Source organism: Alligator mississippiensis, chromosome 3, assembly GCF_030867095.1.
Source record: "Alligator mississippiensis isolate rAllMis1 chromosome 3, rAllMis1, whole genome shotgun sequence".
NCBI lineage: Eukaryota > Metazoa > Chordata > Crocodylia > Alligatoridae > Alligator > Alligator mississippiensis.
In genome coordinates, this window is record NC_081826.1 from 123,705,400 (window position 1) to 123,730,077 (window position 24,678).

Below are 24,678 nucleotides of genomic sequence, written 5' to 3' on the forward strand. Positions count from 1 at the left end.
GTCTCTTCTTTTCTGAAGTGCTTTTGTTTGAATGGGAACACTAAAGAATAAGCTGAGAGCTCTACTTTTCTCTGCAAGCAAAAACATTCGTTGCATGCACGTTAACTGGGGTGGTAAGGGGACCTGTAAAAACCCCTTCTTATGATATTGGCAGGATATGATTAAATGGAGCAGGATCAGCTTGCTTCTGTGCCCCAGAATGCATGATGCATGTCCCAGGAGAGGGTACCAAAGCAGCAGGGCAGCTTCCATGATGATAATAACTTGGCAACCAGAGTAGGACATTAAGGGGCATTTTCAATATGCCCTTAATATAGAAGGCCTGAGTTAATGAGTGCAGATGACACTAAGGTGTGTTTTACACTGACTTACCTACAACATTGGCCTGCTGCCACCATTGTTGAAAGCTAGCATTTGGTGTTCAGTAAGAGAGGGAACTGTCAGATTCTTATATTTTGGGCTGGATTTTGATCTCCCTTACAACCACGGTAACACTAGTTTAACTCACTGGCACACTGTACCTGTAAAGAAACCTGCTAGTGGTTCATACCAGGAAGCACAAGACAAGGATCCTGCAGCACATATAGAATGATCTGAGTGAAAGCAATTACGGTTTGTTTGTTACACCTTTCTGGTTTGTGTCAGTATAGCAGAAGGCTCAGTGCTACTTTAAGAGTAGGCAAACTACAGATGGGGTAATCTGCAGGTGCTCCAGGGGGCAATTAGGAGTCATATGACCCAACAGAGGGCTGGGGTTACAGGATATTAGCGCAGAGACTGAGCTGGGGCAAGAGTCTGATCCTAGCAGCTGAGATGCAAAGAACTCCTGAAGAGCAGGGCTGCTGTCAGACTCTTGGCAAACACCTAAGCTGGTGTAAGCAGGTGGATGATTGTGAGAGCAAGGAAGATCAGGGACCCATAGCCCACAAGGGGCAAAAGGCAGAGTCAGCAACTCATAGCCTAGGAGGGGTGAGTAGGGCCAGGGAGCCCAAAGGTTTCAACTGATCTAGAAGCGAGGCAAGGGCCCAGGAAGGTCCACAGCTGGAGACGAGCAAAATTAGGGACCCACAGCCCAGAAAAGGGCAGAGTCAAAGCCAGGGGCCCAAGGCCTGAAGAAAGGCAGGATCTGGGTCAGGGACCAAAAACCACACCCAAGACTAGTCAAGATGGGCAAAGTGCCTGAGTGTGGGCAGAGAGAGACAGCTTGATAATGAACAATGACATCTGCAAGGCATGGGCATAATGTAAGGGACGGTTGGAGCCATGCGATTAGCCCTTAAGATGGAGACTGATGACTCCTGAACTCAGGAGCGTGAGATCAAGCTTGGGAAGCCCTGGGATAGCCTCCCTTTATCTAAAAGATAAATACATCAGGGTGTGGCAGGCAAGTGAAGGGGTGATTGTCCAAAGAAAGAGAAGTTGATAACGGCTGAAGGGGCTCCAATGGCATCACAGTACCCCTGGAGATGAATCCTGTTACAGTCAGCAAGGCTGGAAACAGATGTTGCCTTTGTGCTACCATAAAAATGTTGTGCTAGCAGCACAGCTGATCCACTCTACTTGGCAATGTCTGTTTCAGATAGAGTAAGAGACAGTACAAACCTGACTAGGTAAAACAGCATTTTCCCTGACTTTTCCTTACATAACCAAGGTCAGAATCAGATCTTTTACATATAAATCATGCTAGCTTTTGACCCAATTTCAGATTTTGCATTGACATTTTCCTTATCATCACTACCCACAATCCAGTTGTTAGTAGTCATGGCGCTGTACAATTAACATTCTGCTCAGCGCAACTGAACTAACTTTGCAAGATATACACTGAATCAGCCAAATACACTCCTAACTCTAAGATCAGAATTCTGACAAGAACTTAAATCCCTGCAACTTAAAGCTTTGGCTGAGGGAGATGATATAAAAGCTTCCTATAAGTGGTGAATGGTTTTCTCTGTACTTATATTGTTCATCAAATCCATGGAAATGTGGGGCTGAAAAGAGTTAAATAATTTAATTAAAAAAACAAAACAAAACAAAATCCAACAAATTATGCCAACATGTTAGAGCCAACTGGCTATACCAAATCTGAATTTACCGTAGACCTCAGCCTTAGCCCATCCTCTTCTAATGCATGGCCTTTCCCTTCAGACATACTCAACTCTGCTTCAAAAGAGTATTCCCATACAAGCTTCCATTTTTTCCAAATAAATCTCACTCTGTTATTTCCTACTCATGCTGCAACCTGGCTTCCTTTGTACATGACCTTGTAATATTGATAAGTAGTCAATTATATGCATGTGACAACCCACCATGAATGGGATGATATGTTGACCGATTAACTTATATTCTTATCATGTTCTTTATTTGTTTTTTTATTAAATTGGAGCTACCCTCAAATGATAGCAATTCAGCAAGTCACTTAGCAACAACAGTTCTGGTGATCAGAAAGAAATAAGGGAAGAAAATATTGGTTATTCATCTCCTAGGATAGAAGGGATAATTACCATCCCATACCCACCTCCATATGGATGCTAGAATTACTGCATATGCAAAAGGCATGTCATTGATATCTTATGCACATTCAAGATGGCTACAGTCACAACAGCAAGGCTACCATTCTACAAAGTGCCATTTTTAATTGGACTGAAGAGTAACACTCACTCAGTAGATAAAGTGCCTTCCACTGGCTGAGGTGTCCTTGCTCACTCTGTCTCCCAGAGGAATAGTAACATCATGATTGTGTCTATCTGAAGAGGTCATAAGGGGGCAAAAACAATAGTCTATTAAAATTCAGAGTACATATCTTCTGTCCCCCAGCTAGAATAGTTTTGTCTGCACAGTGAGAGGACAAGTAAGAGGATACCACAAATAAGAAAAAGAAAGTGAAATGAAAGGAGACAGTCAGGTGTGAATTTATTTTAAAAGAGGACATAGTAAGGTAATCAAAGAGGAAAACGTATATATATTCTTTCCTCACGAAGTGTTTTGGGGAAAAATCATGTTTTATTGTCAAACTGTGCTCTGAACAATTGTCATGGAACATGTGGATATCAAGGATATGTCTACAAGACACAGTGCACAGCCATATAAAGTTACATCTAAGTGAACCTTGGGTCCTCAACAGTAGAGCCATGTTAGGACAGCACTCCACACCAGCTAATGTAGCCTTAGAGCTCCACACTAATACTTCTGGTACCCAATCTAACTATTTACCTCTATGTGGCGTGGCATTAACAGTGTAGACCTACCTTCAGCCTTCATGATCAAGGTGTACATTGCAACATAAGGTAAAGCACTACTTGTTGTTCTCTCTCTTAAAAGGAGTCATACACAAAATAAAGTGACTTACCCAGTCGTTACCAGAACACTGTACCACAGCCATAACAAAAATATAGGCAATTGAAACTCTCCATTCAAACCCACATCAGAACCCATTCCTTCCCTCATAAATATCCCCAGTCCTTACATGCCAAGGATAAAAGAAGTGTCTTGCAGCACACTTCTTTTAGACTGACAAACCAATCTATTACAATCTATGGGAGGAGTAGCCTCCAAAGGCACATGTCTATGACAGAGATCACCATACCAGAAATTGTATTTTTTATTCAATGGAGTGTCATCTCTGGTGCCCCCATAGAAGCAGTGGTGACCATATCTGAAAAGGAGAGATGTTTCTTAGGTCCCAGTTGTGTCAGTGGAAATTAACCTTCAAAGCATGTCTGTATTCTCATGATTGACTTCAAAACTCCTGCTTCATGTAAAAAGTTACAGCCAAGTATAGCATCAGGATGGGAGCCTAAAATAGGAAAATCCCAGGTTATTAGATGCACCTCTAGATGGAGAGAAAAATAGCTGCTAAGGAGACTCCAAAATGGAATTTCAGCTGAATAACTCATCATTGGCCATAAAACAGTATTCTGGGCACATTAAGGGCATGTCTACACTGCAATCAAGAAGTGTGATTTCAGCATACGTAGGTATATTCAAGTCAGCTTTCACCCTGTTCACTCAGGTAAAAATAGCAACGAAGTCATGGATTTTAGGACAGGCAAGCCAGCTGAGCATCCTGGGTTCTGAATGGACCTATACAGCCCATGGTAAAGCCAATGGCTGTCTATACATGTGCTTGGGGGAAACAAGGGGTGTTGCTTTAATTAAAGCAGTTCCCAGGGAGTCGGCTCTACTTAAAACGCCTCACTATCATGTGTATTAAGCCTGGCTTCCTTTGTACATGACCTTGTAATATTGATAAGTAGTCAATTATATGCATGTGACAACCCACCATGCATGGTGCACCGTGGGTTTAAAAAAGGCAGCAGGATGCTTTATGTAAACCTCATTTGATGAGATTTAGATAAAGTGCCCCAGCAGCTATTTTTAAACCCATGGGGGCTTATACATGTGGCAACAAGGCCATGCTGGAGCATTCTAATTAGAACATGAACCAGCATGGGTATCCAAGCTAGATAGACTAAAGCCAATTCAGGTATACTGCAATTACACTGCCTAATTTGCAGTGTAGACATACCTGTAATATCACAAAATACCATTTTATGGGAGAAGATGAGCTATTCAATGGAGCTGCTGCTTTGGTGCCCACTAGGTGAATGTGCAATTAAATTAGTGGGTACCAGGTGTGAATGCTACTTTAGAGTTCCTCACTGAGATGAGCATTTATTAACCATGCATTCTGGGACACTAGTAATTCTCCCCACCAATTCATTAGGAAGAGCTTTGGAAGATGGTAGATGTATTTAATTTTATTATTTTGTTGATGCATGAGCTATAGCAGAGGGTCCATTGACAAGAGGATGATGTATTGGGGAGCAACAAGTCAAAAATAAATATTACACTAAAAAAAGCAGAAAAGTGCAGTGAGGAAAGCTCTGAAATTGAAATGTGGCTCTTGGGCTTTAGCATTTTCTTCTTTCCATTTTACAGCAATTAGAGAGAGAGATTGGATAGTGAGTTTTGTAATTACTATGTGGGGATTCAAAGCCTCCCATATCAACTTCCAATGACTTGCCAAATGGAGGAAAGCTGTATTTTATCTGTAAATTAAATAACAAACAAGCAGGTTTTAGGGAATCAAATTCTCACTGTTCAAGGAAGATTAACAGAGTATGAAGGCTCTCCTCCCATTCCCCATAGAAAGGAAATCCATCATGAATGAGCAAATACTCTTACGTCAACCAGTCAACATCAACCATGCTTTATTAATTTGCAATATTTTTTCCTACCCTCAGTGTCATTTAAATCAAGGATTCTTAGACAGGTTCAAGGGATGTGCAGTCACCCATGTTTGCAGCTAACAGGGAGGTCCTGAAATGATTTTCAGTTGTAACAAGGGATGTTCATATTGAAAAAGCTAAGAAACATTGACTTAAGCAATGCAAGTGTACACCAACTACTCCTTATGTAAAGGTGTAAATACAGGTATTTGGTTGTTCAAGGGCACGAATGAGTTTTTTTTGTTTATTGCCAGTCTTCCAATAGAATACTTGGAGTGTCTTACTCCCCTTCTCCCCCTTCCCAAAAAACTTCCAAAATCCCAATAAGCCAAATTTGGGAACAGCCCAAGTACAACAAATTTAAAAAAAAAAAAAAAAAAGAGAGAGAGTCAGATACCTGCAAAAGAAGAATAAAAGAAACAGAAGAGCTGGTCAGTATAAAGAGACAAAAAGTAGAATCGCTTGTGTACCTGCCTGATCAGCTAATCTTTGCACTGAATCATCCAGAGAATGTCAGCAGCAGAGTAAAAAGTTCAATAGATGATTCTCTTCCCAAATGATCCTGTCATCAATTGAAATTCTCTGAGTAACTTATAAAGTTGCAAAAAGTTCCATGAGGAAAGTTGGAAGAACTCAGTTAAAAGCCTGGTCGATGTTTGGAAATATAACTTGTTAAAAATGGTTTGGAGCCTTGATGGGATGTCTAAATAGCAAGTGTTAAAAATGCTTGCATATGAGTACAGTATCCTGAGCTAATTATTCAACAGCACCTAAATGACTTAGAATTTTAAAGTAAAATTTTCAAAAGTAACTTGGGCATTTTGGAGCCTAGGCCCCATAGAACATCAATGAGATTTGGGCTCTTAAGTGCCTTTTAGAAATCGGGACTTAAACATTTAAGGGGATTGACAAATCGAATGAAACCAGTAAAAAGGGAACAAGGACTTACTGAACATCAAATGCTCCAGGGAACTGTCCATGTGTTTACTCATAACCTGTGTTAAGTGAAAATTCAACCATGATAATATGCTCCTTTTTCAAGGCTAAGTTATTGTGATTTAGATTTCATTTACCATAAGGTAAAAATGGACACACGGTCCGGCTGATACAGAGTAAGCCCTTTAACCTGCTAAACTCTAAGACAGTGGAGTTTAGCAGGGGTGCTATACTCTAAGACAGTGGCAGACATACTATATATTAGCCCTGCACACCCTCCCCCCACCATTATCATCACTCCAAACCCCTACCTCTGCCTGATCTGCTGCTCTGCTCTGTGCCTCATCTGCTGCTGTACTGTGTGTCACCTCCCCGATCTACTTTGTGCCATATACAGAGGTTGCCCATGCCAGCTATGGCATGCTTGCTGTAGGTTAGCTACCTAAAATGCTCAGGTGCTTTTGAAAAAGTTACCTCCCGTGCTAGATTTAACTCTTCAGACCAAGGACTATGTCTCATATGTTTGTAGGGAACCTAGCATAATGCATCCCCAGTGAGGGTGATATTAGAATATAAACTTCTGGAGTAACTTTCCAAGAGAAAAAAAGCTTAGATATCTATGACAACGTATTAAACAGAGGACACCATGACTAAGCCCACAGACAGGGGCATAAAATAAAAGCACATTGTACAATCAGGGGAAGCTGATAACTAACTCTTAGTATTAGTATGAGCAGCCTGATGGAACAAACTATTATCAAAAGAAAATCTATATTTATTTAACATCAAAACATTTTGCACATTTAAGCGTGTTCATTACAAAGACCTGTTTCTTGCTACTAATAAGGACTTGCCTGAGTATTTCAGGTTCAGGTATTTTTTGTACACAGTGGAATTAATGCACAAAAAACACATCTACACATGCACCTGCTGAGAGCAGATTTGATCCCAACAGGAGCAGCTGCCATATGGCAGCCAGAGAGAGCTCTAGGATCCCCCAGGTGCCAACCTCAGGCTGATAGGGGATGCCAGGATCAGGGCTGGGCTCTGAGGGGCTGGGAAAGTGTCCTATCTCCTGCAGCTGTTTCCCAACTCCCTGCCCCAATCAGCCAATCAGGGCAGGGGGCTGGGAAACATCTGATTACTCCCAGTAATTCAAATATCTGAATTGAATCACTGTCCCTCCAAATCAGCCGAATCCAAATACGAAGTGAATGCTTGCAGCTTTGTACAGGCATGGCCTAACAGAAAATTACACTCAGGGATTCCTGATTCTAGTTCAGTAACTTGTGGCAACACTCTGGTTAGCTAATATGCCAGAGCAACGTTACAATTCAATGTTGTTGATTCATAAGGACTTCAGAAAATAGTAATTAAAACCAACTCATTTTTAGTCTGATACCCAGGAAATCAGACAGATATCCCAGGTAACTTGTTTACTCTATATAAATATAAAACAGACAAGAGGCGAGGAATTTTTGTGGGTGACATGTTCGTGGTATATGGAGGTAAGTGGCCTGAAGCTTATCTAAGTGGGACCTGAAGAAGAATGCACTGCATTTGAAAGCTTGTCTATTCCAACCATGCAACTGTTCCAATAAAAAATATCACCCATAAAAATCCTTGCTTTTTACATATTTTCTGGATCATCACAACTATGACATCACTCCAATACTACTCAATATAAAATGTATATTATTATATAACTATATTAAGCATGTACTAGATAATGCAAAAATACTGGAAAAAAATTGCTGAGCTCCTCTACATGTGCAGGTAAAGGCATGATGAGATCTAATGTACAATCCACATAATGGTGCCTCCTGCCATGCCAAACATGCATGGCAGGAGGCATGATTGTGGGATTGCAAACCAAATCCCATCACGCCTTATGGTCAACTGGGAGCTCCCAAGCTTAGGGGTGCACATGGGCACCCCATCTGGGAGTTCCAATCAGATAATGGGGCTCCCAGCCACAGGGGGCCCTGGCTACATATCCAGTTAAATGCTTGATAGAAAGCAGCTACAAAGTTATTACACATATTTTGTGGAATAAATTTGTAGCTTATTCCTCTTTTTATCATGCCATTTTTTGATTTAATGTGGCTGTGTGACCAGTTAGGGCATGATTAACTGGTAAGTGTAATATGCAGATGGGTCCTCTATGTTTATGGATAATTTGTCCAAATCTGTCCAAGTTTGCGAGAAAAATATTGCCTTCTGTTCAAACCTATCTTACATATTGTGAGGCCAAAGTGATTTTTGTAGGGATTTTCTGGTACTGGAGGGAGGGAAAAAAGAAAGTAACAGGGGAAATTATGCAGTTCAGTTATAAATTTAATTATGATAAAGTGATTGTGGCAGCTGCACAGTCATTATATCCATTTTACAGATGGGGAAGCCGAAGGATACTTAAGTGACTTACTCATACCTCAAGTTATGGTCATAACCATGTGCTCTGACAACTACTCATACTCCGTTAAACACTGATTGCTACTTTCAATGACCCCAAGAAGATTTCAGGAGAATGGTAACTTCAGTTATTTTGGTTTCTATGTAGCATAATGTTATATTCATCCACTTAGGGAACTAATAATTTGTCAAAGAAACGACAGTCTTAGTTATTCCTCCAAGTCTGGAGTCACCTATATTCATCCTGAGCAGTATTTTGCTCCAAGATTAGTCCTCTCTGTATCACAGTGACAAGAGTAAAACATTCTGGCCCATTGTGTTCATGTGTGCATGTCTATGCATGCTTGCAAGGGAGAGAGAGTAACAAAACACTGTATCACAAGTAACTGGAGACATATGCCTCTTTCCCCAGGGGAAAAAAAGGCCATGGTCCCCAAAAGTTATTAAGTTTTAACACATTACAGGTTTATTCTGAGCATTTCTGGTACAAAATCAGCCTGATTCTGTTTGAAAAACAGATGCACTGGGCACATCTACACAAGATATTTACTGTAGAGCTGCCTAATTTAGCTTCACAGTAAAATGTCACTGTCTACACATGTGATGTTAAATACAAGTACTATCCTGTGGCATACCGTTATGCCCCAGCCAGCCTCCCTGCAGCACTTTGAGTCAGGTCAGAGCAACCCCAGGCTGGCAGGCTGATATCCCCAGACCCCTGCCAGCCAGGGCTACTCCGACCCAGCTCAACATGCTGCAGTTCCAGGCACATGTATAAATGCTATGCCCGGAAACAATAAACATCAGTGCAACGTTAGTTCATTGTTTTGCCTTAACAGCATGTGTAGACGCACCCTGTCGCAGGGCACCTTAGTGCCTGCTCCTAGAGAGGAGAAACTGCCAGGGAGAGAAGCCTGGCAGAGCCGATTGAGCGCAGCTGCGGGTTGCCGGAGCAACTAAGGGGAGCCAGCTGGCCAGAAGGGGGCAGGGCCTGGCCTTTGTAAAGCCCAGGGCTGAAGCCAGGTTAGCAGTTCTCTACCAGCAGCCAGGGAGGCAGGAGCTCTGGGAGTGAGGATGTGGAAAGGAGCCTAGCAGCAAGTACCATGGTCATATGGAGCAATGTTGTTATGGCCATAGGGCTTTGGGTTTGAGTTACAGCCAGATGGCTTGAGCTTGCAGTTGTGTTACAGCCTAGGGGCTTGTGGTTTTGCTTTGACGTTGTTATTACACCTGGAGGCTTGGGTGAGGCTGTAGGGGTTGGAGGAGGCCTCAATTATAGGGACCCCAGAGAGTGTGGGGTGCCCTAGCGCCAAGAGGGCGCATTATTTTCATAGCGCCAGGGAAGGCGCAGCTCACACGCCAGTGCGTGAGCAACTGGCAGCGAGGAGTGCGGCCAGTGGGTCGCGGGCGCAAGCGGTAGGTTGCAGACGGGGGACCGAGACCCCAGATTGTGTGCGGGGTACATAGACCCCAGCCCCAGGGAGAGGGGCGATCTGATTGAGAAGCCCCGTGGGGGGCACGGCGAGCCCCAAAGAGGGGGAGCGCCATTGTATATGATTGAGAAGCCCTGTGGGGGCCCGGCGAGCCCTAGAGGGGCCATATTGAGGAGCCTGAGATGGGCATAGCGAGCCTGGCCGCAGGCTAGTGCGGCAACACCCCTCAGACTGAGGCAGGGGGCTGCGGTTGCCCCCGAGAAGACAGGGAGTAGCAGCGCGGCGAGCTGGGGTCAGAGAGGGTACCCGTGCGGTTGGCTGGAAGGGCCGGGGCCCGCTAGGGAGTCCCTGAGCGGGACCGCACCATCAGGAGAGTCCCAGTGAGAGGCTGGGTGCGAGAGAGAGAGCCCCGAGTGGGCTACACTTTAGAGGAGGCCCGGGAAGCAGGCGTACAGACCTAACAACGTCCATTACATCTGCGAGGCTTGGGGCGTGGTATTAAGGGCTGGTAGGAGCCACGCATAGCCCATAAGGCTGGGGCGCTTGGGTAGCACCCATCGTTCGGGGAGACCCATGAGGGGTCCAGGAGCTTACGTGCCCGAGGAAACACAAGGCAGCCTCCCTATTACATATTCCATCAAGACGTGGCGGGCGAGAATGGAGGGTGCCCTCGGGCCGAAGTAGCACGGTGAGAGGGCCTCAAGGAGATCACGGCCCTCCGCGAGGACCCCGCCGTGACACACCCAAATACATTTTTCCCCTTTCTTTTTATTTTTGAGTCATTATGATGGGTGAAATATAAATCCAATTAAAGAAAAAGATTTTTTTTTTTTTTTTTTTTTTTGAAAGAAGGAAAATAAAAACCATGATGAGCCTTGAAAGGATCTCACATATTTTCCCAGAGAGCCTAATTTTATGGAATTCTAGTTGTAAATATTGGTATACCATGCTGAGTCACTTCCATTCTCTGTTGGTGAGATTCTTCCTCTCAAAGCTAGCATACCCATTGAGGAAATGCAAAAATTAACAGAGAGGTTGCCCTTATGAAGCACCTTCTACCCAAGTATGTCAAAATGTTCTGCAAACATAAAACATTAAACAAATCCCACAAAAACCATACATAAGATGCAAGGAGGCAAAGAGAAGGTAAGCAACTTGGCCAGAGTCCCCCAGAAAGCCATTGGTACAGTTGGGAGTAGAAACCAGGAATTCTAATTACAAAGTCCAAACTAAAGCATTTCCTTCCCAAACACCTCCTTCTCTGCCACAGATTCCCTTAGCCTTACTGGACTTCAGATTCTCTTCAAGGTAGGCAAGAGTCAGACCACAAATGTTTTAGGTCAGGGGTTTCCATAATTGTTCCTAGGATGGCTAGGCCTACAGACCAAGAGCTACATCAAAAAAAAAAAAAAAAACAACAAGGAAAAAAAGGAAATACCACCAAAGTGGCAATAGAGAGTGGGTGAGAAGAAAGACACCGAATGAAATTAAACTGTCCTGAGTGCAGCACTTGCAGGTGCTTGTTGCTACTCTGAAAAGTATTCATAACCTTGGAAAAACTGGGTGTCAGGAACCTGTTATGCTTTGGGGGTTCACAGCATGTCACAAATGCTTTCTTGTGTTTTATTGTACTGATATGCAGGAGTCCTGGTTTTCTCTTTTTAAAAATCACAAATTCTCTGGTAAAAACACAAACTCTGATTAAAAACCTCCAAATCTGCATTTTTCTATGATTAAAATGAAACACCACTATATATAGGTATCAGTTGAACATGATGTTTTATTGATATATATACAATTTTTATATTTTAAAGCAATTTGGAAGCCTGCCAGTGCCTCAATCACTATAATAAAATTAATTCTAAATACCTATAAATGTTGGCGTTCAATTTTGAGTTTTTTATCATAGAAAATTGGAGTTTCCTCTGCCCACCTTCACTCACCAAGATGCGGGTCCAGCTGCAGCTGCCCTGCCTCAACCCCCCACAGCTTTGTGGCACTGAGCAGCCCTGATATGCCAGTGCCCAGCCCATTTTGTTGCCCATCACTCCTCACCCACAGCCCCCTCCCAATGCTGCTGGTGCTCCTCATGCACCACCCAGAGCCCCTTGCCCCCTTAGCCCTGCCAGAGAGGTCCCCAAGCAGGGCTACGGGACCAGAAACCCAGGTCCCCTGCCCCCCACAGGAATGGCCAAGCCCCAGCTGCCACCCCTGGGAGGTGGTGGCTGCTGCGGTGGAGTGGAGCACAGCCTGGCTCCACCTCCCATGGGTGGCACGGCCAAAGCAGAGACTGTGGGATGGGAGGGGTGGCTGCCCGCTGTAGGCTTAGTGCTCCCCGCCCTGCTGCCTTTCCCTGTGGCCTCTGCATCGCAGCGGGCAAGACCCGGTCTGGCAGGGCAGAGCAGGCCCAGGTGGGGAAGCTCAGTGCTGCTGCTGGGATCCCTGAGTCCCATGGTAAGGCACCCCCTACCTGCCCAGCAGAAGTGATGGGCACAATGTCACATCACCACCTGCACTGCTGCTGGGCAAGTAGGAGGCACTTCGCCAGGGCGTCGCAGGGATCATGGTAGTGGTGTCCTACCTTGACCACCCCACCCTCCCCTGCCATGCTGGGTCCCACCCATTGATCTGTGGAGGCCCTGGGGGGAAGGTATCATGGCAGGAAGCCCCAAGCTCACAGTTGCGAGCCCATCCCAGCCTCCGCCCCATGCACAAACCTGAGGGGCACATGCCCTACATGCCACCCCTGGGAGTATGCGCAGCAGCAGGGAGACAGGCCTCCTGCTGCACCCTGGACAAGCTGCCTGCAGCTCCATCCCGCTCCTCATTTGGGCCCTGAAGCTGCACATTCTGACCCTGGATCCATGCACCACCCCAGCTGGGCAACAGCCCCAGCCCTACCCAACCCCCTCCCTTACTATGGGGGCCTCAATTCCCACCCCCACACACACCAACTTATTTGCAGGAGCTACTCTCCAGGCTGCCTGGTGGCCATATGCATGTCTATGTGAGCATGTGCACATGGTGCCCCTTGCCTGACCACCCTCCTCCCACTCCCTCTAGCCCCTGCAGGCTGGAACTCTGTCAGGCTGCAAGGGGAAACCCACCATTGCCTGTGTTTTTCTCATTTAGAAAAGGAAATCTGGGTGCGAGAGAGAGACGTTGTTATTTTTAAACCCCTTTAAAAATAGAAAATCCAGGTTTTACTGTAATTTTCCACGATGAATGGAAAACCCGGATCCCTGCTGACATGGCATGTGTGGTCTTGTTAAAGAGCTCTTGTTGTGCTGTATCCATTTATACTATTGTTATCACTGTATGGATTATGTTGTGCTGGCTTTGTATATTGTTATGGTTTTGGATATGGTTTAGCCAGGGAATTCAGGGAATGGGCAGACCTGTTAATTATCCCTTGCCATAGTGTTCTAGGGTCGGAACAATTGCTAATAACAACAGCATGCTGAAGGGCCACTGGCGGGATGGACACCTTTGCGCACTGTCCACCTATTGGGGGTGGGGGCAGGCAATCAACTGTACAATAGCAAAGGAATTTGAGCTAGAGGGGCTCTAGGTATCTCATGGTGGCCAGAAACCTCAAGAGGTAATTAGAAAATGCTGATGAAGGGGCTGGCCTTGGAGGCTTTTTAGGGTCTGTTCACGTTAGAAAATTACCTCAATTACCAGGCTGGTTAAAATCACCATGAAGGCAGGTTTCTAAAACTCGGGCAAAGAGTTTCACAGAAGGCTAAAAGGACAAGGATCTGTACTTCTTTTCTGTTCTGTCTCCAAAGCTATAGTGCATTTTGTTTGCATAATTCTTTCATCTGATGTAATAAATCCTTTTGCTGTTTGTCTCCTTACTGATTGCTTGTGGAAAGAGTGATTTCTGGGTGAGTGATATTCCAGACTGACTCTCTCTTTAGGGAGAGGGAGGCCTATAATTTCTTCTCAACCCAAAAGCAAGGTCATCTGAGGCTGACAGAATCTCTCAGTGCAGCTGCAGGGCCCAGAGTAAGGGCAGTGAAACTAGGACTTGTGGAGATAAGGAGATATCTTGGGGCAACCTCAGTCTGTTCCTTGGGGCAAGTGGCAAAGCAGTGGAAAGAAGCTTGGGGCTTCAGGAATCCCCCACAGATGGGTTTGTCACACTGAGTATAAGAGGGGCAGTGGAAGCCCCGCTAAGCGGTCCCGGACCCCCACCCCACGCACCCGGGACTAACCTTAGTGATCCCAGAGAACGGCAGCCTGGAGAAAATGCGAGCGGTGGCCCCGCAGTTCCAGAGCTGCCTGCAGCTGAGAATTGGTGGGGGAGAGGATGGAGCCTCCAGAAAACGCGGGCTGCTCAAACGGCAGCCAGAAAAGCAGCTGGGTGGTGAACAGTGGGGGAAGAGGACGCCGACCCAGAGATGCTGGGGAAGAAAGAAGAAGATGTCGACCCAGAGCCACTGGGGAAGATAGAGGAAGACGCCGACTTAGAGATGCTGCTGGAGGAACAGGAAAGCACCGATCCAGGGATGCCAGAGGAGGGAAGAACAGATGGTGACCTGGACACACAAGTGGCCAGAAGGAGGATTCCCCAGCTGCAGGCAAGAGGAGGGAAGCTAAGGGCCCTGGCACAGGAGGCGGGAGGCACCAGCAGGAGCAGGTACCCCACATGGGGGGCATGACAGGGATGGCACAATCAACCCTGCATGGGAACCACGCACTCTTCAAAGCCGGGGAAGGCCAGGAATGACTCCAGGTTAGCCGGGGGCCAGGGACGGCCAAATTGAGAGGCTAGGCCAGGGTGACGCACGGAGCGGCAGTGCACCCCCATAGTCACCCAGGGCACTGGGATGTGTGGGTCCCTTATTCACTCCTCTAAGTTTCTCCTTTACATTGGACTCTGAAAGGGACACTGGGAGGCAAGATCCCAGGGGGTGAAAATCCGGTGAAAATCCGGGTGTTGAGTTTTGCTGAAAGCTCTAGCTGGCCCGAGACTGGCCCACCCAGATACACTAGTTAGCCTGAAGCCAAGGAACCGGCTACAGTGAAGGGCAGTAACCAGGACGGCCCGACCCAGATCAGGGGCAGGCAAGCTGAGTGAGGAGGAAGAGTCATCCAAAGCGGACACCGATAGAAGATCGTATCCATCCTAGCTGTGGATGTGGTAAGGGTGGGGTAAAGGGAAGGTTTGGAGCCCCACGAAGCAAGAGCAGGGACTGAGGCATCTTCATCCTCAGGTTGGAGGAGCTACCTGATGGGAACTGCCTCCCCAATTAGAATATCAAAGTCGTGGCAGGAAAGTAAGAGCAGCACCCATACCACCCAGGTGGCATCTGAGCTCGAACCCCACCTTGATATCGCCTGGGGGCAAGGCACCCGGTAAGAGAAGGCTGAAGCCGTATAACACCTTCAGGCGACACTGAGTAGGTAGGTTAAAGTTATTTCCAGGAAGTTTGCATATTCATGAGTCATGTTTGTACCAAAAATTTACTGTGGACCCTAGTGACCTTGGCAGTGTTATATAGTGTGTCACCACATTGAATGAACTGCTCTTGTACAATTTTACTACCTCATTCAGGACTAACAGCACCTTCAAACATAGTTATTCCAGAATAACAAGGAGACTTGCTGTGGTCTTATTTCATTGTTCCAGGCTAGTAACGTAACCTATAATCCTGTTGCAGCACCTCAGCTACAGTTAGGAAGATGCTCCCATCCCTTAGATAGTCTTAAGAGGCATTAAAACAGCATTCAGCGGCATTTCAAGGAAGTGGAACTGCCTTTCTAGGTCTGTAAAATAACAATCTCAAGCGTGCACTATACTACTAAATAATAGGATTTCAAGAAATCCTGTCAGATTCTAAAGTGGGATAATTATTCTGGAATAAAATCACTTTTATTCCAGAATGGAGTTTCCACAGAGGAAGTCTGTACTGCTGTACTGGCAGCAATATAGCTACATAGACAGGTACCTTAACTAGAACTAGTGGGAGATGTACTGTAATTGAGTTTGTCTGAAAACGCTGAGTCATCCTAAATATCCATAGGAATTTACTAGGTACAACAAAATTTTACCGAGGAACGGGTTGTTAGCTCTAGGAATTTATGGTCAGAATCAGAAAGATCCCATTCCAAGTTACCCAAGAATTTAGTGGTTAGGGCACTCACCCGAGATGTGGAGATTAGATTTAACCTTGACCTGAAACCCTGACTCCAAAGTCCTAGCAATTCCCTGAGAAGTACACTGGCTTCCCACAATACATTGCAAAACTTTTTGACAATACAGTGCGCCCAACAGTCATATGACGCACCACAGGATGCCTAGCCACAGTGCAACAGGTCTTTTGCCAATACAACCTCTACCAACGAAGCAAATAATAATGCAAGTGGTTTATGCAAATAGAAATGTTATAGGTAAAACATTTTAGTATAGAAATGGCTAATATGTCTGTACCACTGAGTTAGTGCCAGTGCCTCCTCACCCAGAAACCACTTGCATGCAGTACTGGGCACGCACCAATCAGCTCTGCCTCTTGCTGTAACTCTTGATTAAATGATCCACTTTATGTTTCTTCCATTTGAAGTAGCTAATGATGGTAACATTGTACATCGGTGCTAACACCATTTTAGGTGACTAGATGTATTTGCATTCTTCAGAGCTATTTTGAGGCTCCATGCAAATTCAAGCAGGCATTAAGATTTTAGACTCCCACCAGAAGTTGACCTCACCTAACAACCTCAAGCAAACATTACCTGTGCTTGTCTGCACTAGGATTTTACAGCAAGCTACGTAGCTCATATTATATAGCTTGCTGTAAACACAAACCTTTTTTCTCTAAGAGAGCTGTCAGAACAAAAACAGAACTGAGAATAAACCTTAGACTGGACAGGTGGGCACTGTCTGTTCATTCTTTCCAGTCAATTGAAAACGCTTCCTCTCGAGTGGTGCGTACTCAGGGGATATTTAGCTAGAGTCAAGGCTTGAAGGAAGTGAATATAAAAGGCTTTCTTACATTAAAAGAAGATTTCTTTTCCCCAACACCAATAATTAGCACGTCCGACGAGAGACACAGCAAGGAAACAACTTCAGGTTGAGTGCATCACTTACTGACTCATTGCCATGAAGCTACACTTTGACAGAATTCCTGGTGAATGGCTATGAAATATTCATCAGTTCCTATTTGTAAATGGCCCAGGCAACATACTGAGTAAATGACCTCCAATGAAGCACCCGCATTAAAATGGAATAGCAGCCAGCTGAAACGAGGGAGCTACAAACTACGCATGTTTTGTCAGCACAAGACAAGCAGCAAACACAAACAGAAAGAAATCTAGTTGGAACCATCATATTGACAGCAAGAAACAAATGAGGAATGAGCCTGTTTACTTCAGAGAGACCCACTGGCAGTGCTGCCTCCAGCAGATATGAGAGCAGCTATCTGGGCTAGTTTTACTCTCAGCTTCCCCTCACCAACGGGAAATTAATGCAGCAGAGAAGGAGCATTAGTTACTGTGCCCCCATCTCTACACACACGCACATGGGTTGGTCTTATTAACACAACTGGGCAACACCCCTCCTGCACACAGACTAGCGACTTCCCAATGGTGGGTCTAGAGCCTGTGAGATGAATGCAGTCAGCTCCCACGCAAGCTAGTGGGAACCAGCACCTTACAGGATGTGCTGAGCTCTTGGCAGGATCAGGCACATAGTTTGCATTCACTACCCTGACATTTTATCAGCTAGCTCTTCATGGACATATTAAGAGCTGTGGTGCATTTACATGTACCTTTGTGCTTGTGTCCAGTTGAGGGCATTTCAGAACCATGATCGTGGGGATCAGGTGTGTTCAGAGATACAGGCTGTGATACATGGCGTTATTCTCCATTTGCTCTCTTAATGCACACTGATTGTGCTAGAAAGGGGGGTGGGGGGATTTTCTGTCCTCTTTTAAGTTCCCATCTTTGTTTAGAATGCAGAAAACGCCAAGGTAGTTTCCAGCTCTGCACTGCATCGCTTGTGACAGCAAGCACTCGTACTGAAAAGCTTCATACTGGAAGTTGTGAGGAGAATACAAAATAAAGGAGGAAAACCTACCCAGCAGTCTCCATCAGAGGCATCTGGGACTGGTTCCCCCCTCTTCTTTTCCTAGGCACTTTCCTAAATATGAAACTTTAAATAACCATTGATTTCATGCCCCAAGTCTTGCAGAAAGGTGAGATACAATAACGTAAGCCAGACTGGAGACAGATCTTCTTTTTATTAATTAAATGTGTTGTGTTAAGGAAGATTTAAATTCAGATCAATAGCTCTGTATCATAACAGGATATAATGTACAGCTCAGAACATAAACAAAGAGTGCCACCTGGTGCTTGATATAAAAAGAGATTTGTTTTAATTATTTTTTTTTATTTAACATTCAGCAGCTTTACATATTGGCCTCTGTACTACTATCCGGTTCAAATCAGAGATATGCACAGCTCACTTTGGTGTCAGAATGAAAGAAAAAAGAAAATATATAATCTGAGCATTATTTAGATTACCATCTCAATCTAAACCCCTACAAATTCAAAGATGTTTGTAAACCAGGGTATAGGAGAGGGTGGCCTGGAAAACTGATCAGCATCTGAAAGCCTAGGTAGTACTGCTGGAGTTCATTTTTCATCTCTGACTTAAGAGGGACAGGAAAAGAAGAGGATACCACATCTGGCTTAGCTAGGTATTGTTCAATCAAAAGCTGATGCTCAAATGATCTAGTTTCTGTTCATCTTCCCGTTACCTTCTCTAATTGTCCTTAGATTAGTACAACACACAGTTGTTTCCAGAATGAAGTAATTCTCCAGTAGTAAGTCAGAGCCCCTTATATTTCCAGTGTACCTTACTGGATGTATAGTAGGTATTGAGGCAGTTGTACTTGGAGCAAGGAACTGAGTCAGAAAGACAGGGGTCTTATTTCTGGATTTTGTGACCTGAGGTCACAACCTTTGTGCCTTAATTTCTCCATCTATAAGACAGTTGGCATTACTTACCTACCTACCTATGTAGAACATTCAGGGTGTAGACAGATGTTAGGGCTCTGCTCTACCTCATGGAGCTTTACATAAAGCGCCAAGAGTCATAGCCCCCTCCTCAACCCAACAGATGTTCGCCTGTTGGATAAGGGAGTGGAAGGGAACTGGAGGCAGCCTGCACCTGCCCTGGCCATCAGGTGGAGGCACTCCAGTAGCCTCCAAGGAGGTTGCCAAACCTCCCCTCTTCCCATTCTTCCTCCCCCACCCTCTTAGCTCTGGCCATTCAAACCAGCTGGGAGCTCCATGCTGGCTGTTCCTGGCTGCTGAATGGCCAGAGCTAAGGGGGTAGGAGAGGGCAGGGAATAAAGCCCCCTTGCCTCAGGGGCCCAGCCAAGCTCCACCTAATACCCCAGTCAGGGTAGCTGGGGGTGGGAGGGTTCAAGGCAAGGGGGCCCCAATCCTACCCCCCCCCGCCCCCCCCCACACACACTCCCCTTCAGCTCTGGCCATTCAGCAGTCAGCAGCTCCCTTCCTTCCCCCTAACAGCCCAGGGCAGGGAGGGGGATGCTGGGCTGATAGCCAGCCCAACCCAGCCCTGCTGGCCAATTGCACAAAAAATTAACCCTGGAGGGAACACAAGTTCTCTAAGGTGCTCTGCTTTTGAGCACCTTAATGTAATCCCTGATTTAACCTGGGTTAATATTTTGCATGATAGGCCATTTAAAAAGTGCTCTGCAACCATGCACGTGTGTTATGACACAGCTCTAAAGTGCTTTCTGGGGCCTGATCACTTGAAAAATGTCACTTCTGTCTGTGCCCTGAGATCCTTGGATGAAAGGAATTGAAAAAATGAGAAGTATAGTTCTAAATATTTAGTATGGTAACACCTCAATATTTGAAATAGGCAACAAGCTGTCCATGACAATTATACTTGGTTGCAAGAAAGGACCCTACTTAACTAATATAAGCTGACTTCATCACGAAGAAATTTTAAAAGATATTTCAAAAAGAAAAGTCCAAAGGTCCTTCCATTCAAGGGTATCACAATTTAGATTTAAAAAAACCAAACTTGTCTCCTCTCATATTATAAAATATAGTTTGAAAATAATATTTTGTTTTGTTCACAAGCTTAAGAGAAAACTAGTCGGGGCTTACTTTACTTTGTTTCACCCAGATATTTTATGAGACATTGAAGTTAAAAGTTTCAAACTCACATGTCCAGGGTCAGGTGTCTACATATGGATTTAGATATCTAAATACTACAATATTCCAAGGACCTGAGAATCAAGACCTCTTTTGGCTTTCAAGCAGAAGTACTGATTAAGATGTCTAAAATTAAGGCCATTAATTTTTTTAAAGACTGTGGCAGGGATTGAAAGTCTAGTGTTTATAGTTATACTTCTTGTCCAGCAGGCATTTTCTGTACCAAGTACACCATCAGATTACCTTAGCAGGAAGTTACAGCACTGAATGCTGCTGACAGTGTGTCTCGAACTAATCAATATAACCAAAATCCCAGATATGCTCAGTTTAATACAATGTTCAAGAACCCAACCTAAAAGGAAAGAAAAAAAGAACAGCCAGTATAAAGGAAGAGAAAAAGGACAAGAGGCCATTATATTCCCTTCACAGTACCACTATTAAACCAGTTACCCAATGATCAAACTTTAGAAGAGTCACTTTGAGTCTTCCCTGCTTTGTCATATATACTGCCTGGTATTGGGATATACAGGGGAAAACCATGAACAAGACATTCAGATGCCATAGTCTGCTCTTCATCTGCTGTTGCTAATGATGAAAAATGAAGTCAAGGCATATTTGAAAATAGAAATTATGTGTTTATCTCAAAAGAATGCAAGTCTTATGGGGAAAAAAAGACACAACAAAACAAGATGAAGGGATATCTCTTTCTCCTCCACCATTATTCTCCTCCCTGCCATACACTTTTACTGCCCATTGCTTTCTGTGCTTTTTTATGTAAAGCAAAAAAGCAGGAGCACTGGCTTGAGTCACGCACCATGCGTGAAACCACTGTGTGGGCCACCGTCCAGCAGTTCTACAAGTGCACAGCAGACCTACAACAACTCTCTATTTTTTCTAGGCATGGCCTTCCTGCCAGAGAGGTTAGCAATTTTGGCAGATTTTGGAGTACTTCAACAAGGACTCATAATAAACCTGCTACTCACTTTCTCTTGTTACCTAACTAGGCTTTGAACACAGAAATCCAGAGGTGAAAAATCAGAGGAGCAACTGGAATTTAACATCAAGATGACAACACAAAAAGTTGTCCATAAGCTTATTTCTCATCACCTCTGTTAGACAGCAAGGCTGGGTTAACACATAGGCAAACTAGGCACATGCCTAGGACCCTGAGCTGTGGGTGGGGGGCCGGTCCTTCTCTCCATGACAATGGCACGAATGGCCCCATCTGCCCCGCTTCCCTTCCCTTCCCTTCCCCCTGCCCGCCACCACGGCGGCTGCTTCCTAGCAGCAGCTCCAAGCCTCACACCCTGTGGGCAGCAGTGCTGGGGTGGGGAGGGGTGGTCTCAACTGACCCAGGGCCTACAAGTTCATTTGCTCAAGGCCCACTACAGGGTTAATCTAGCCCTAGTAGGAAGGAAGAATTTCTACAAACAAGGTTTGTTAAAACCACTAGAGCTGCACAGCCAATGATGCTTGTTGGAAGCAAAGCATCTTCCCCATTCCTATGATTGATCTTTATGGATCTCTGACAGCTTGAAACAGAAGTGAGAGGAAACAAACCTCCGATGGGAGGGAAACACAGACACAGGCAGAGAAGTTCCAAGAAAGAGCTAACAAGGGCTTGCATATCAGCAAAGGAAAAGGGGCCTAGAAGATCTAGAATAACTGCTAAGTGATAAGAAACAGTTATTCAAAAATTCTCATTTAGTGTCCTGAGAAAGCTGAGAAGCGAAAAGTCACCTTCAGTTCCACTGAGGTACTACCAGGACCTTCTCAGTTTTCAAGACAGGACCTGGGTCATAGATGGTGATTGGACCACTAAGGATCTTTAGAGGCAAGATCATATATAGGCACCCCTATTTCTGGATCCCAGCATCATTTGATACAGCTGACATGATATTACTACTGTCCATCTTCTGAGACATGGCAACATCATATCAAGAGCATCCACACTTGAGGACAGGCTGGTGATCCAGGCTGACCTCAGTAGGCTTGCAAGGTAGATGGATGAAAACCTGATGGCTGTCAATACAGAGAAATGCAAGGTGCTCCACCTCGGGGGGGGGGAAAAAGCCCTCATCACACTTATAAGCTTGGCAACACTACACTCGCTAGCACCATGACTGGAAGAGACGTGAGGGTCATGATTGACCACGAGATGAACATGAACCACCAATGCAATACCACAGCCAGCAAAGCTAACAAAACTCTGGCTTGCATCTACCGATGTATCTCAAACAAAACCCAGGATGTCATCCTCCCACTCTACTCGTCCTTGGTGAGGCCACAGCTGGAGTACTGCATCCAATTCTGGGCTCCGCAATTCAGGAAGGATGTGGAGAAGCTTGAAAGAGTCGAGAGAAGAGTCACACTCATGATCAGAGGGCAAGAGAACAGGCCTTATGAAGAGAGGCCAAACAACTATGGGACTCTTCAGCCTGGAGAAGCGCAGGCTCAGGGGTGACTTGGTGTCAGCCTACAAGTACATAAGGGGTGAGCATCAGGATCTGGGGGAATCCGTGTTCACCAGAACAGCCCAACGGATGAAAAGGTCCAACGGTCACAAAGTCCTGCAAGACCATTTTAGGCTGGACATAAAGAAAAACTTCTTTACTGTACAAGCCCCGAAGGCCTGCAACAGACTCCCCTCAGAGGTGGCACAAGCACCTACTCTGGACACTTTTAAGAAACATTTGGACACTTATCTTGCTGGAATCCTTTGGCCCTAGCTGACTTCCTGCCCCTTGGGCAGGGGGCTGAACCCGATGATCTGACGAGGTCCTTTCCAGCCCTAATGCCTATGAAGATGTCTTCAATAATCCCTTCAAGATTATCACCATTACAGTAGTGGTGATAGACTCTCTATTTCCCATTCTTCATCCATGGAATACCCCAGAGGTCCATCCTCTCTCCATAGCTGCATAAAATTAGCAGGGGAGATTGTCCTGCCAATGGGTTTGGTCCCTCCTATCACACATACATGGCATTGTATCACATTCATATCAGCAGCCACTCCAGACAATCTAAGTGCCTGGCTAAGCTAATTGGATGAATGTCAGCTGGCTGCTTCTGAATTCTGGAAAGAATAAGATGATACTATCAGGAAATGAAAGCACTAAGAAGATCTCACCACCTCTTAAAGATCACTAGAGCAAATCCAAAGTGGGGTATAGTGGTGCAGTTGCACCCCCCTTTCCACAGCATTGCACAGTGGCTCAAATTCCCCAAATCCCCAAACACGTGGGTCCCCTTCAGAGTCCAGAACACACCATGGGAGCAACAGCTGGTGACATTTTTAAGTCCCCCTGTTCTTGGCGTCTGATCCCTTCCCCTTCATGACCAGAAGCACCTCTGCTCTTCTCCCATTCCTGCCCCTTACCCCTTCACTCCCTCTGCTTATGCCTCTTTCCACAGGAAGGGGAGACCTGCCTATCCCAGGCTGACCAGGAGGCAGGGGTAGCCCCAGAGCCACTTCTGCCATGGTCCATCCAGGACTGCAGGGAGAAGCTACACAGGGAACCAGGGTTGATTTAGACTTGGCCACAATAGTTCATGCTTTTGTGACAGCTCCTAGCTGAATGACTGGAATGCAGTCCTGGCAAGTCTCCTACAACAGCACACCTTCACACAAACGCATTCATATGCACACCTGCCTTTCAAAAACCCACTGATTAGTGAGGCAAAAAATGCACTTTTGAAAAATACCAGAGTAAAGAACCATGTAAAAAACAAAATAGACCAATATCTAATCTCACCTGGACTTTTGGACCCAAACGATGTGCCCAAGTTCAAGCCAGCTCTGCTGAGTTGCCCATTAGTGAAAGAAACTTTTTCTCTCATATTGCAGTCCTTGGCACTGCCTTCACTGGATGCACATCCTTCTCTCAGCCTGATATTAGGTCACAGGAACATTTCTTTTTTAATATTTCCCACCATGCCTGTGTGGAAGCAGGATGAGAGTTAACCCATTTAACCAGCCTTTCCTCTATGTCACTGGAGGAAATAGCCAAGAAAATCATGGCAGACAGGATTTAAAGAGGGCTAAATCTATCTGCCCACTCAAAGGAAGAGCAGAAGCACACATGGCACTGTAACAGCTCAGGTAGGGTCTCTGAACTGGAACACCTTGCAATTTTCCCTGAGGCAGATATATATATATAGAGAGAGAGAGGGAGGGAGGGAGGGAGAGAGAGAGAGAGAGAGAGAGAAGAAGTATGTCTAGGGGAGGCCCAGTGAAAACAAAAAATGACAGGAACACTCACAGAGGAGGAGATTGTCTCTAGGAGGAGTTAGCACTCATCATGACCTTTCAAATTCCCCCTCAACTGTAATAACCTTCTTGCAAGCCATGAAGAGAAACCACTATCAGTCAGGGGCTGGGAGCAAAGGGAGAAAAATCCCATAGTTGTTTTGGATAACTGTCCCATAGATATTTAACATAAAGCACTATGAGTTAAAGCACCGCCCCACCA

The 24,678-nt window shown here is 45.2% G+C and overlaps 1 long non-coding RNA gene across 1 annotated transcript in view; it reads right to left on the reverse strand.

The window, feature by feature from the left end:
* The window catches only part of LOC109283877 (uncharacterized), a 60,182-nt gene extending 35,816 nt beyond the window's left edge, over positions 1–24,366 (reverse strand). Inside the window, exon 1 of the long non-coding RNA XR_002091185.2 lies at positions 23,962–24,366. This is a non-coding gene — a long non-coding RNA (uncharacterized LOC109283877). The remainder of the gene's footprint in view (positions 1–23,961) is intronic.
* Between the last annotated feature and the right edge of the window lie 312 nt (positions 24,367–24,678).